Source organism: Sus scrofa, chromosome 18, assembly GCF_054392235.1.
Source record: "Sus scrofa isolate SSC_HxYL_T2T_F1_AM1 chromosome 18, Sscrofa_HxYL_maternal_Yorkshire_Landrace_v2.0, whole genome shotgun sequence".
Taxonomy (NCBI): domain Eukaryota; kingdom Metazoa; phylum Chordata; class Mammalia; order Artiodactyla; family Suidae; genus Sus; species Sus scrofa.
Genome location: NC_139400.1, coordinates 43,812,378 through 43,826,817, shown reverse-complemented (window position 1 = coordinate 43,826,817; position 14,440 = coordinate 43,812,378). Strand labels below are relative to the sequence as shown.

The following is a 14,440-nucleotide window of genomic DNA, read 5'->3' as shown; positions in this document are numbered from 1 at the left end:
TTTTGTTTTTCTTGTTATTGAAAATACTTTAAAATTATCAGAATACAATTGCTATAATGACTATGATCTTGACATCATTTATAAACATGGGAATTATTTCAACCTAAGGGTGAAGTTATGTTGGCTCATATGTGAATAATTCTAGGCCAAAGTGAGCTGGTGTAGCAATAATTAGAAACTTCTCCAGGAAAAGAAAAATCCATTAGCTTGAAGATTATACAGTTAGGAGTCCTTTTGGCCATATTTTGAGGCAATAGAAAATGAGCTCTTACACTAGGGATTCCTCTCCAGAAGGCTGAATCCCTACTTTAATGAGCTTTCCGCTTCTGGCAATTTGTTCATTCTCCTATATCCAGAGCACCATTTCCATCTGTACTGTCTCTACACCTGTCAGCCAGCATTCCTACTTTACTGTTTTTATGTCAATTTTTAATACCTCTGAAGCAGCCTCTGGTCATGCTCAGTGCCTGCCTAGCCATCCATTTTATCTCTGGAGGTTCAAATATGGTTTTGGTTAGAGCCTCTGGTTACAAAGTAGCTTAGAATTTGAATGATCTCCCAATACTGTTTTTTCCCACCAACACTGTTACTTCTCAAAGAACATGCATTTGGTGGTGGGGGGTGGGGGATACACATATTGGACTAGTAGAAATTCCATTAAATGTTACCAGGGTATTAGTAGGGTTTTGGGATGTTGTTTGGAGGACAACAAAGGGAAGGGAGAGGCACTGGAGTAAGAGAAACACATAAGGCAGGGCTTCTCAAATTTCAAGTGCATTGGAATCAGCCCCAGATCTTGTTAAAATGCAGATTCTGATTCACTCTGTCTGAGTAGGATCCTGGCTCTTGCCTTTCTAGCAAGCTCCAGATGATTCTTGCTGCCAGCTTGGGGATGACACTTTAAGTAGCAAGAGACTGAAGGGCAGGTAGCAATTCGAAGAGGCACCACCTAGGTCTGGGTCAGTATGGAACATATCTTTTTCACATTGTGATGTGTTTTCCTGACTCATAAACAAACCAGTATCATCATTAAAACCTTCAGTGTAAAACTAATCAGGAGTAAAAAAAAAAAAAATGTCTGGTCAACGTCCGTATTCCTTTTATTTTTCTCACACATGCACTTAGAAAGCTAATGCATGGTCACCTACTGGTTGTTAAAATATTAATACTCAGAAAGAGGTTCGTTCTGTTATGTTGTGTTAGAAACAGCTTAAGTTATAACCTCCAACTGTCTCCTGGGTTAATGAAGGAGGCAGGAAAGATAACCAGGTCCAATCACTTTTATTGACTAAACAAAGTGAGTTCCCTGCATTACTTTTAGTTCTTGACATTTCACTCTTACTTGTCTGGATTCACAATAACGATAATGTGATTTCGATGACCTTCAGCACTGCTAAAGGATGCCAGGATAGATGGTAAGTTTGGGCTAGAGTTTCAAAAATAAATAGAACCTGTAGAAGCTTAAAAATGAATTTCTCCTGTAAATTAAGAAAATTTGAAACCATATAAAGTGTAGAGATGATGCAGAGATGTATAATTGTATTGACTAAGATCTACTCTTGGCAAAAGACAAAATAATGCTATCAAATTAGTATATTTAATTATAATTAGTATATTTAAAGGGTTCCTAGTGATCATTTGTAGTGCTGCTATACATATGTTATCTTACTCAGCTCTCATGCAAACTTTGTCAGATGCCATTAGCCTCATTTCACAGAGGAGGGAGCCAAGGCTTGGAGAAGGGAACTCCCTCAATGTCACACAGCTAGTGAGTGACATGCCAAGATTTAAACCCAGCTTTGCTTGAGTCCAAAATTCATGTTCTTAATCACTAAGCTCTCAAGCCATTTGGAGCCACTAAAATTTGGGTTGAAATTATGTCTGATTTATACATTATGACAAACAAAAAGAGCATGAAATTCTCCCTGGCATGTGTCCCTTCCTCCCTGGCAATTACCTAAAGTCATTTTTGGAAGGAAGTGGTGTGTAAATTTTAAATAAATAAAAATGTTAAATGCCTTCCTCTAACCTTAAAGCCTTTTTAAAGTACCTTCTGTTTCTTGGAGGAGCAAGTAAGTGCCATTAGCCTGTGACCACCTGAGGTACTAGGTGTCCTGGGTGGTGGGGGGTCTCTGTTCTGTGACTGTCAAAAAGCAGCTGGAGAAATAAGATTCCCATGGTTTGTAAGTCTCTTCTTCTGCCATCTGTTTCTTTGATTCGAACCATCTCATGTTCCATTGGTAAATCATGACGTGGTATGAGTGTGATATGGAGTTGATGTCGGTTTATGCACAATTATGCCCAGGCTGTTTATGTTTTGAAGGAATTGGGCAAGCTTCTTAAAATTACAGTGACCATCTTTGCAATATATAAAGAGCTTAAAAAAAAAAAAAAAAAAAGGCAGAAAAGATCCAAAGTGCCCTCCTTCAGAGCAGAAAGTGGCTGTTTACCTGCTTCCAGAGTTGCTAGGCTTTCCACTATGTTCAGCTGTCTGGGGAAATGCGGGTGTGAAGACATTTCACCCTGAATTAAAACAATGTGGGGAAAAAAAGAATTCTGATGAAAAGTCCTTGTCAAAAGTATTTGCCTTCTACAATCTATATCTGGAAGCAGAAAACAGATACATACAGGTAAAACATTGCAAAGAATTTTTTGGCAGCGATGCTAGTAGATATTTAACTTTACTAGGATTCTTAATTGGGGTATCATTGTCTTTGTTCATGCTCTGGTCACACGGTTCTGACATAGCCCCAATTCTATTTTTTCCATGAGTCTTGTTACTTTTGGTGCTCAATTCTGCAGAATGTAAGATTGTTCAAGATGAGCCTGTATTATATGAAGCTGGCATGAAGCAAAGAGTGAACTGTTCTCAGAAGTGCGTCATTTTTCTTTCTTTAGTGGGTACCTGAAATTCCTTGTGTACATGACCTACAGGCACTTTTCTAAGCAGCAATCAATGGCTTAAGCTTTTTTTTTTTTTTTTTTTTTTTTTTTTTGGTCTTTTTGCTATTTCTTTGGGCCGCTTCCGCGGCATATGGAGGTTCCCAGGCTAGGGGTCTAATCGGAGCTGTAGCCACTGGCCTACACCAGGGCCACAGCAACGCAGGATCTGAGCCGCGTCTGCAACCTACACCACAGCTCACGGCAACGCCAGATCGTTAACCCACTGAGCAAGCGCAGGGACCGAACCCGCAACCTCATGGTTCCTAGTCGGATTCGTTAACCACTGCGCTATGACAGGAACTCCGGCTTAAGCATTTGTTTGAACATCTAGGAAAAATTCTTTAAAGGATGACTTTGTAATATGAGACATATGGAATTAATAAACTAACATTTCATAAAGAACATTCCTAATATCATTACTTTTGACATCAAATTAAGTATATTTAATATTGGATTACTTCAGAAGGCATTAATAAGACCAAATATATATGTGTATATACACATAGATGTATGCATATATACACATATGTATATACACACATATATATGTAGTAAAAAGGCAGATCCACATAAGAGGTGGTCTGCATAAGAAAAAAAAAGTCTTAAAAATTAGAATTGTTCATTAATGGATTGGCCAACCCTGTAAGCTAGCAAGCTCCCTGTCAGTGAAAGTGTTCCGATGGAGACTGGATATACCTCAATCAGAAACATAATAGCCGTGGCACTACTGTGTGTTTGAGATAAACAAAAATTTATTTTCCAAAATAATAATAGGTATCATTCCTTGAATGTTAGCCAGGTGTTAGGTCCTGACCACCTAAAGTCTTAGACCCACTGTCTGTATAAGGGATAGACATTTTTATCCTCAGTAAACAGATGAGGAAAATGAAGGCGAGAGAGGTTAAGTAACTAGCCTGAAGTAACAAGTAGGAGTTAGCAGTAGGACTTCAGTTATGCTGTAGTGCTACTCAATTAAAAAAAAATATTACATGCCCAGGAGTTCCCTGGTGGCTCATGAGTTAAGGATCCAGCATTGTCACTGCTGTGGCTCAGGTCGCTGCTGTGGCACAGGTTCGATCCCTGGCTAGAGGACCTCTCTATGCTGCAGGCATGGCCAAAAAAAAAAAAAAAAAAATGTCACATGCCCTATGTAATTAAGATGATCCTAGAAATGCTGATAAACAACCACTCCAATTTCTGAGGTGAGATAGGAACAATCTATATTTGTTCATCTATTATAAGAAGGTTTAAATAGTTGACACAGTATGGTTAATATTAACTTGCTTTATTTCAAAAGCTGCAAAGGCTAAGAAATTCAGCAATTAAGGATACTATGAGAAAAACTAGACAATGGCTTTAAGATTCCTTATAGAACAATTGAGAATAAATATTGCTGAGTGAATGAATGACATTTTGTGCTAGCTCCTTAAAAATATCCTCAAATAATTCTTAGGATTTCATATTCCAGATTCATACTAGTCTGGTCTAAAATTTTTGCTCAGATCTCTATTCCTTGTTATGCCATTAACTTGCCTTTCACTTTGGTGTCTGACCTTGACACAGATAATGAAAGTTTCTAGATTCCTACATTCTTATACATAATAACTGACCTTCTTTCATTCTGACACTCTTCTCTTGCCCCTGTATGTTACTTAAAATTTACCTGTTCATCTCGGGGACTGTGTTGTGTACACTGAGTGACACATAAGGAGTCTGTTAACCTCAGGTAAAAATATTGAGCTATAATATTAGCTTTGAATAAAAATGATCAACAATGTCAAGTTTATTGCCTGAGGATTATACTTGATTTTATTACAGTTTGTTCAAAGAACATGAAGTATATAAATGATCCAGGAACTTCTTAGGGTATGTAAATATTGTGTCACATATATGCCAATTTTGATGATGAACATCAATATTTATGATAAAAAAAGGAACTAAGTGGAATTGGAATTTTTCCTAGAATATCTGAGCTGAGCACATGGATTAATCAAATTTAATGCATCATTTGGTATAAAGCTATTATATTACTTATGCATATTAACAAAAATGGAAAAGATGAATTTGTAATTCATAAGTTTAAGTGAATAACTTTCACATTCAGGATTTAAAAATTTTTACCCATAATCATTGAAAAAAATTCTATTTTTAGTGGAGGATATTGAAGCGATGAAAAGATAGTGATGTCCATCAAATATCTCACCTGTGTTCTCCAGCCTCCTTGTAGTTAGATGATGCCAAGTATCTGGTTCTGGTCAATTTTGTCTCTTCTTGGCTGAGGCAATAAAATGCCCACATTCGCTTTTGCATCTCTCTTCCCCTGGTGTAGGGATCCATCATGACTTCTGGTCCCACTGTTCTCAAGCTGTAATGTGCATACAAATCACTTGGGGATCTTGTTAAAATGCAGGTTCTGATTTGAGCTAAGGTAGGGGCTAGGACTCTGCATTTCTAATGAAGTTCATAATGATGTCAGTGATGCTGCTCTGCACACCACACTTTGAGGGGAAATACTCTAAATAAAACACCTTCAAGATAATAGAACCTTCCCTAGCCAAGGTCCCTGAATGACTGTGTGGAGCAAAGCTTTATACTGGGTATGTAGTGTGAATGTGAAATAAATATTTTATCTGCTACATATGATATCAAGGATAGTTTCTTTCTACAGAAACTGACTTTTGTAAGTACTATAGAAGCCAATTATAGATACAAAATTATAGATCTAAAAATAAGTGGTCCTGGTTCAGGAGTTCATAAATTGTAACAAATATACCACACTAATGCAATGTTAATAATAGAGGAAACACTGTGTGTGTCAGGGTGAGGAGCTGTATAACAATTCTCTGTACTTTCCCCTCAATTTTTGTATAACCCCAGAACTGCTCTAAAATAGTCCATTTATTTTTAAAAGTGTAATTAAAACCCTCTTTTCTATATTTTCTCCACGACAAAGAATAAATATACGTGTGTAATTAGAATGGATAAGCAATGAGGTCCTGCTCTATAGCACAGGGAACTATATCCAGTCTCTTGGGATAGACCATAATGGAGGAAAATGGGAAGAAAAGAATGGGTGCATATATGTATGACTGTGTCACTATGCTGCACAGTAGAAATTGAGTCAACACTGTAAATCAACTATACCCTAAAAAATAAGTTAACAACAGAATAAGTACATGAATAAATAAAAGTCAAATGTCAATTTGATCATGGAAGTGAAGAGAAAGAGATAAATATTGTGATTTTCTTAGGAAGGCAGTAAATTCAGATAATTTGAAGGATGGCATTGAAATTTTGCTGTGTATTAGACTCACTAACATCTCTTAGCCCAAAGTCTACTTCATAGATGAAACAAGAAGAGATGTGTGTAACTATTCTTTTATAAGAATATCTTCCCTTGGAGTTCCCATTGAGGTCCAGTGGTAAAGAACCCGACTAGGATCCATGAGAACATGGGTTTGATCTCTATACTTGTTCAGTGAGTTAAGGATCCTGGCATTGCCATGAGCTGTGGTATAGTTTCCAGATGTGACTTGGATCCAGTGTTGGTATGGCTCTGATGGCAGTTGTAGCTCTGATTCGACCTCTAGCCTGGGAAATTCCATATACTATGGGTGAGGCCCTACAAAACAAAACAAAACAAAAAAAAGAATGTCTTCCCTCAAATCATTATAAAAATTAAGACAAATGAAACAGATAAAAAAAAATTTTAAGTTGAAAAGAGATTAATTTCTTGTGTAGGAGTATATGAGAAAATATGACTATAGGAACAATTTGGAGATACTTTCATATTTCTGAAAATTCATATTCTAAAAGTTAAGAGCTTCATAGTTGCCATAGCAAGTATGAATTCAGGGTTTTATGAAATATGAGAGAAATTATTTTTGAAAATGATTATTATTAATGGATACACTTGGAAAAAAGTTATTAATATGTGGGAAAATGTACATTGAAAAGTAAAAGCCTCCTCTGCATTCATATTATTTCCTATTCCCTATTTCATTCTCCAGTTTTTGAAGGTTATAACCCTAACACTAAATGATATATTTATATCTCCACTAATTATTATCAAAATCAAAGATAAGGCATTAATTTTATTTACATCACCTTTCCTTCCCTTCCTCCAAACTTTGTCATTTCTTTATATTACTATTTTATTCCTGTCCTTATTATTCATATTAATATTAGTATTTTATATTTGGAATTTCATACAGTTCAATGTAACTATTATGGAAATCATGTGGAGTATAAATTCACATGGCAGTGTGTGGAAGTTCCTGGGCCAGGGATCAAATCCAAGCTGTAGCTATGACCTTTGCCACAATTACAGCAGTGCCAGATCCTTTAACCTTCTCCATCATGCTGGGGATCCAACCATGTTTCCACAGGGACCCGAGCCACTGCAGTTGGATTCTTAACCCACTGTACAATGGGGAACTCCCATGTTACCTTTCATAACTTTAAATTGAATATGGACCATAAACTGTTTAATTTATAGTCTAAACTTTGACAAGGTCTCTTGGTTCCCTCTATGTAAAATTAGGATGTTCATACCCTTCATATGTTTCATCTCTCTTTTTTATCTTACACCTCATGATTTTCTGAGCCATGATAATATTTAACATTCAGATGAGTGACATTACCAATATATTCTATGACTGTAACAAAATCTATGCTATAAATATAATCTGTAATTTAATTTTAGAACTTGAATTAATAAATTTTTGATAGAGAACTGTTACATTTACAGCATTGTTATTCCCATAAAATACATTACAGCATGTTTCAAGCATCAATTTAGTTACTATCTCAATTTAGAAATGTAGAAGTTGAAATTTAGAAGTGTTAAATAACTTTCTGGTATTACATAGATAAGTGATGGAGCAGAATAAAAACCAAAGTCTGCCTCCCATAAATTATATGCTCTTAACTACTCTATGTGCTTAACCATTTACTTCGAGAGTATGCCTTCTGACACTTTGGTTTGCTTCACTTTTCAGCCAGCACAGTACTACAATGTTGATGATTTCTGAGTTTGCTTTCAGATCCAGCAGTGTGTAACTCTTATTGACTATTTACTATGGTTAAAAAATAGTTGTTGTTTAAACACTGCTGTAGACTAAACTTGATTCTACTGGACTGAATAGCCCCTTGAAAAGCACAACATCACCACAGTAGGATGTGTTTTTCCTGATGAAACATATGATCCATAGTCAAAATGCATCACACTTTTATAGGCTATATTTATTGCATGGATATAGCTACAAAATATTTTTCTCATTTCAATTTAACTGCCAAATATAGAATCATTAATACTTTCCCCAGGATGAAGTACCAGAAATATATTACATATTAAACTTTGTAAAAGGGACACATTAAATCAGTGGTCAAATGTCGACATATGCAATATTAGAATGTTTTGGTAATTTCCTATCTTTTAAAAATATCTTACCTTGATACTTTTTCCATATCATTAAGATTTCAGTGTTTATTTTCATTTCAAGATGGAAGACTAGTAAAATGACAGTAATAATAAATGGAAATACAGTTTTGCCCACAGGAGATGAAGGCAAGTCATGAGCCAGTTGGGGACTCTCTCCAATTCCTGAAAGACAGCAGATAAGACCCTGACAAATTATCCATCTTTAAAAAAAAAAATATATATATATATATATACACACACACACATATATATACATAATATACATAGTATGTATATATACACACACATATAATATACATAGTGTATATAATATATATGAATTCTGTGTTCTATTTATAATATAGCTTTGATTTTTTAAATACAAATACATACTTTAAATTACTTTCCATGAGATATAACTAACAATCCAAAAATATGTATCATTTTATGTTGTGTTTTTCATCCCAGAACACCCATGTACATTCCAATTCGAGAAATACAGAACTAGGGTCAAGAATAGCTATTTCACATGCAATTAATGCTCAATAATTTTTTAAAAGTCTATTTCTTAGGACTACATAGGCTAGTTTTTTCCCTTTTTGTTCCTTAGGGATTCTTTGAAAATAGTGTACTCCTTTCCCTATGCTCTTCATTAATGTTGCATTTATAATTTAATCCCCTGCCATCCCACTTTCCACAGTCTGTTTCCTTTAAGGTATTTAGCCAGAGGGAGGGGAATATTTTGGTTTTTACACCTGTCCCTTCTTTAGTTTCTGCCATAGTTAGTTTATCTGTTCATGTCTAGTCCCTATTGGTAACTCCGAGCTTCATTGCTTTGTTGCTAATTAGCCCCGGAACTCTAGGCTAGCCATCTATCATCTCATAGCATCATGATGCCCTTGGCAGATGCTGCCCAGGTTGCTCTTTAGCTTACTGCAGTATCCCCACAGTACAACTGACACAAAGGTATAGAGAATGTAACAGATTATGATGAAAGTGTAGAAATTCCTGGGGGAAAGAGTTATAGAATTGATCTTTATATGGGATAATAACTATAACTTTTCATCTGGCTAAAATAAATTAAATCTATAAGAGGGTTCCCTCAGTGGGGCCTTTATGTTTCTCTCTCTCTAGTTCTAACTATCTCCCTACCTGCCTAGCTCTCTGTACCAAAATAAGAAAAAAATTTGAGATAGTAGCATTATTTTACCTTTTTTTCAAATCCATTTATGTTGTCTGGTTTAATAAAAGTCTGCTGGATTCCTATATCTACTTCTGCTTTCAATCTACAGCTGTTATCATGCATCCTATTGCCTCTAGTAAACTTCACTATATACTCATGAGAGAATAAAGACTGACAACATCAAACAATGTATTACTATTATTATGGAAATAGATTGGAAGGAACATGCAGACCCCTAAAAGGGTCTTGGGGATACATGAATATTCTCTTGATCACAGTCTGAGCATTGCTGACGGAGAGTGTTTAAAACAGTGCCTGTCACAGAGTGAATGGAATTGTAAGAATTAGCTATTAACTTTATTTCTAAAGCTAACGGACACAGCTTAGCTTATATCAGTTCTCATTGTCTGTATTCCCTGCCTATTATCAATTCTTATATTTCCTTTGCCTCCGTGGTTTCTCTATTTTAGGCTCTTCCCTTGGCTTTCCTCTTTATCTAGCTTTTCAAAATTGAAGACTTGAGTTACTCTTCGTTGAGCTTGGGTTCCCCTTTGAACAGAACATCTGTTATTTCCTCGCTCTCATAAATATGTGTACAAGGCACCTGGCCTTGCATACCAATATCCTACCCCTGTGTACTCAGATATACCTACCTTCCACTTGGTCTTCCAGCTAGGGGAGGAAACCATGACCAAGAAGTGGGTCTGAATGGGTCACCTAAATGAAAAAACCAAAGCACAGGTTAGGAGCCATGGTGGATCCACATGAAGACCAGCACTATGCCCAGGGTTGTTATGCAGCCTCTATAGCTACAAGGACAAGATAGAACCAGGTAGTTGAGAATTGGAGGAGAGAAATGCCAAAAAGAGAAAATAGGCAAGAAGAAATTGAAATGCTAAATATATAATGGAATAAGAAGAAATGAATCATAAAAATTAATTATTCACAACCTAGGATTAGGCAAGATTTCTTAGACATGACACCAAATGCATGATCCATAAAATTAAAAGAGTAGGGTTTATTTTCATGGCTCAGTGGTTAACGAACCTGACTAGGATCCATGAAGTTGTGGGTTCGATTCCTGGCCTTGCTCAGTGGGTTAAGGATCCAGCATTGCTGTGAGCTGCGGTGTAGGTCACAGATGCAGCTTGGATCTGGCATTGACTCATATAGCTCTGACTCATTCCCTAGCATGGGAACTTCCACATGCCATGGATATGGACCTAAAAGCAAAAAAAAAAAAAAAAAAAAAAAAGGACTTTATAAAAATAAAAAAAATAAACTGTCAGTCTGCAAAAGATCCTGTTCAGAGGGTAAAAAGGCAAAAAGAATGAAAAGTTCCTCAACAACTGGGAGAAAAAGATTGCAAATCATGTATCAGGCAAGTTGTTTGCATGTGGAATGTATAATGAGCTCCATAAACTCAACAGTAAGAAAACAAGCAATCCAATTAGATAATGGGCAAAATAATGGAACAGACACTTCACCAAAGAAGATACAGGGATGGCAATAGAAAGCACATGAAAAGATGCTCTGCATTGCTTGCCTTTAAGGAAATGAAAATTAGAATCACTATAAGCTATGAGTACACACCTACTGTCAGAATGGATAAAATAAAGAATACTGATAGTACCAAATGCTGGCAGAGATGCCAAAAAAATTGTATCACTCATACTTTGTGGGTGAAAACATAAAATAGTACAGCCACTTTGGAGAAGAGCAGGTAGTTTCCCAAAAACTTATCCTTAGACCTAGTGCTCTCACCCCTCCCTCCCTCATTTCCTTCCCAACCTCCCTCCCTTTCTTTCCTCTCCTCTCCTTTCTTCTCCTGTCTTTTCTGATAATCAAGATCGATCTATTAGTTTTGATTACTATGTATTGGGCAGATAGTTATTAAGTAAAATATATGTTATTTTAAATAGCCATCTCTTTAACACATATCAAAAAGATTTTGGCTTGAAGTAACAGAAGTATTTACTAATGTCAATGTAAGTCTAAATGGCAGTCAAGTATTAGGATCAGCAAAAAACTTGATGCCTTTAGCACTATTTTTTGTGGTCCTTTGATTTTCTATTTGCTGTTTATCTATAGCTTTACAACCATATCCCATGATGCTGAGAGGAAGAGAGTTGCTTAAATATACTCTTATGAGTAAGAAAGTATCCTTTTTAGAAGAACCCAAGAAACTTATCCTTGAGTCTTAATGTTTTGGAATGAATCATATGTCCCTTTCTCAGTCAGTGCCTATGCTCAGGAAATTTCCAAGTCTGTGTGTCCTTTAACCAGACACTTTATCAAGGCTCACAAGATTATCCTGACTGCCTCAGGTTAATCAGAGCTTACCTCTGCAGCTGCGGGTTAATCCTCCAAGCTGCGTATTTACAAATAGTAGGCAAAATTGATATGTATGTAAAGAAAAAAATAGGATATCAGCTGTACAACATGTAAATCTTAGGCACATTTTTGGAGAAAGCAAAGCCATTATACCAATCATGTAAGCTATATTTTAGATGACAAAAATATTTAAGCTTGCCCTATAAGTGATATAATAGCAGTTCTGTTAAAATCCCACATTTGCTTATATCAATCCAAGAAAAGTCACATTATAGAATGCATGTGAAACATTGACCCATTTGTGAATTTTGTAGTATCTAGGCTATCCACTTAAGTAGCACTTAATGTTTTTGACAACTGATGTGTCATCTTTATGGTAATACAAATGATATAATTTTTTGCAGTAAGTGCAATTTTCTGGCTGAGATATCCACCTACCATCATTACTGAATGATGATAAAAATGATTGCTTTGTAATAATAAGGCTCATTGCCAATTCATTGGTTTCCCTTTTCCTCAAGTCATAATAAATGTGTTTATGAAGACAGGGAGCCCAATTTTGCCTAGATTTCAGTTCTGGCATAAAGTTTGACTAAAGACATTTTTCTTTCATTGACTAACCTTATTTAGTGACCCAGCTGTCCTTGTTTTGTGAGTCAATGTCAAGACATAGATTTCCCATTGGGTAAGATAACAAATCAAACCGAAGTAGACCTGAGACAGAGAGCTGGGTGAACAAACCTGTCTTCCCTTGCAGTACCTTCCAGAAGATTAACTACCTGCCTTATCTTTTCAGTCTGTCTACTTTCCCCTGGATTTGGGCCAGTTTGAGTCTTTTAATATTCTCTTTGTCACAGTACCTGGAGACGAGTGACAAAAGCCCTGCTCTCCTTGCGGTAACTGTGCATATACACATACACAATAAATTTTGAGTGAGACTTGATATAATAATACATTTAGAGCAGAAATCTTGATGGTCTTGGAGTTGCTCCAAGGGTATCATGGAAATGAGCCAGGATATTTCTCCTTATGACTGTTAACATTTTCAGCATGGTCCCCTCCCTTCCGCTGTTACCATCTGTTCGCACCTTACCTCCCGATTGTCTCATTTTCCACTTTGTCATTGCTTCCTCAGTCGGTCTCTCAACTCCCAAAAGAAAGACTATGTTAAATGAATAGCTTTTTTTTTTTTTTTTTTTTTTTTTTACAAATTCTAGTATTGCCTTCTATTACTAGTGATTCATTCTATCAATATTTATTGAGCAGTTCTATACATAAGGCTCTGAAAGGTGTTTGAGAAGATAGAAAAGTGAGACATCAGAAAGCTCAGCTAGGGATGGCTTATTTAGGCTTAAAAGTAAATGTCATGTGAAAGGAGTAGGGAAAGCATTATGACTACTCAGAGGAGTGAAGAGTGAACTCCTAACTGGGGAGATAATGGTATTGAAATTGATCCTATGTGATCTTGTGCTGGTGTGGGGACATAGCCCCTTGCCCCCACATATTTTTTCCACTTGCTGTTTGATGCTTAATGTGTGTTGCGCCACACAATTAGCACTTTTTAATTATAGGTTTGATCTTTACTCAACTACTCATTAACACTTAAATCGTTCTACCTCAGGGCAAACAACTGGGTGAGTATTACTTAAGCCTACTGTGTCATTCTCTCTCTGGATATCAGCAAATAGTCTTGAAATTCTGCTGCTTCAGTTTTAGCCTCTCTGCTTTAGAAATCTCTTGAATGGAGTAGTTGCTTCCTCCGTTATGCTTTCATAGCATCCTACATATTTCTCTACTATAGAATATAGAGTATTTTACTATAGTTGCCTATTCATACATTTATGTTCCTCATTAAATGGTGAGACCAGGGACTAGATACTAGACTAGATACTAAAAAGTACCATGAGTAATGTCATATAGTAATTACTCACAATTGCAAATATCAAAATTTTTTTTTAAATTTATACTATGTATGGTTTATAGATGATTATAACTAAAGGATTTTTTGTGCCAAAGGATGTTGAAAATATAGAAAGAAAAATGTAAATAAAAGCCATCAGTAATTGCATAACAGAGATATTATTTACATATAGATACACTTCTACTCAAACTTGCATGTGACTCTCTCACAGACTTGTGATTGTATACACTATTTAAAATTGTATTTAAAAGTTAAATTTTTTTCTAAGCACACCCTGGCTGTCTTCATTAATTTTTTTGATTTTAATTATATTCTAGATTGTCTATATTTGTATAGTTAGTTCCCCAGCCCAAGAATTTAGGAATTTTTTTTCCATTTTTTTTAAGGTTAGATTTTTAGGTTTCCAGTTTGCTTGATGGGCATGTGTATGTTGTACATGTGTGTATGTGCAGCTCTGCTAGTTGCTAGTTTTATTAAATTCTTAGCAGGACTTCCTGTTGTGGCCTAGCAGGTTAAGAATCTGACATAGTGTCCTTGAGGATCTGGGTTGGATCCCTAGCCTCACTCAGTGGGTTAAGGATCCTGCATGGCTGCAAGCTTCTTCATGTGTCACAGATGAGGCTTGGATCCGGTGTGA

The 14,440-nt window shown here is 35.9% G+C and overlaps 1 protein-coding gene across 1 annotated transcript in view; it reads right to left on the bottom strand.

Annotated features, from left to right (window-relative positions):
• Positions 1-14,440, bottom strand: part of IMMP2L (inner mitochondrial membrane peptidase subunit 2) — a 989,629-nt gene that overhangs the window by 67,527 nt on the left and 907,662 nt on the right. The window contains exons 8-11 of the transcript XR_014834216.1: positions 10,202-10,265; positions 8,396-8,548; positions 5,147-5,308; positions 2,451-2,523 (exon numbers count right to left, since the gene is read on the bottom strand). The gene's annotated coding sequence lies outside the window, so the exon portion shown is untranslated. The remainder of the gene's footprint in view (positions 1-2,450; positions 2,524-5,146; positions 5,309-8,395; positions 8,549-10,201; positions 10,266-14,440) is intronic.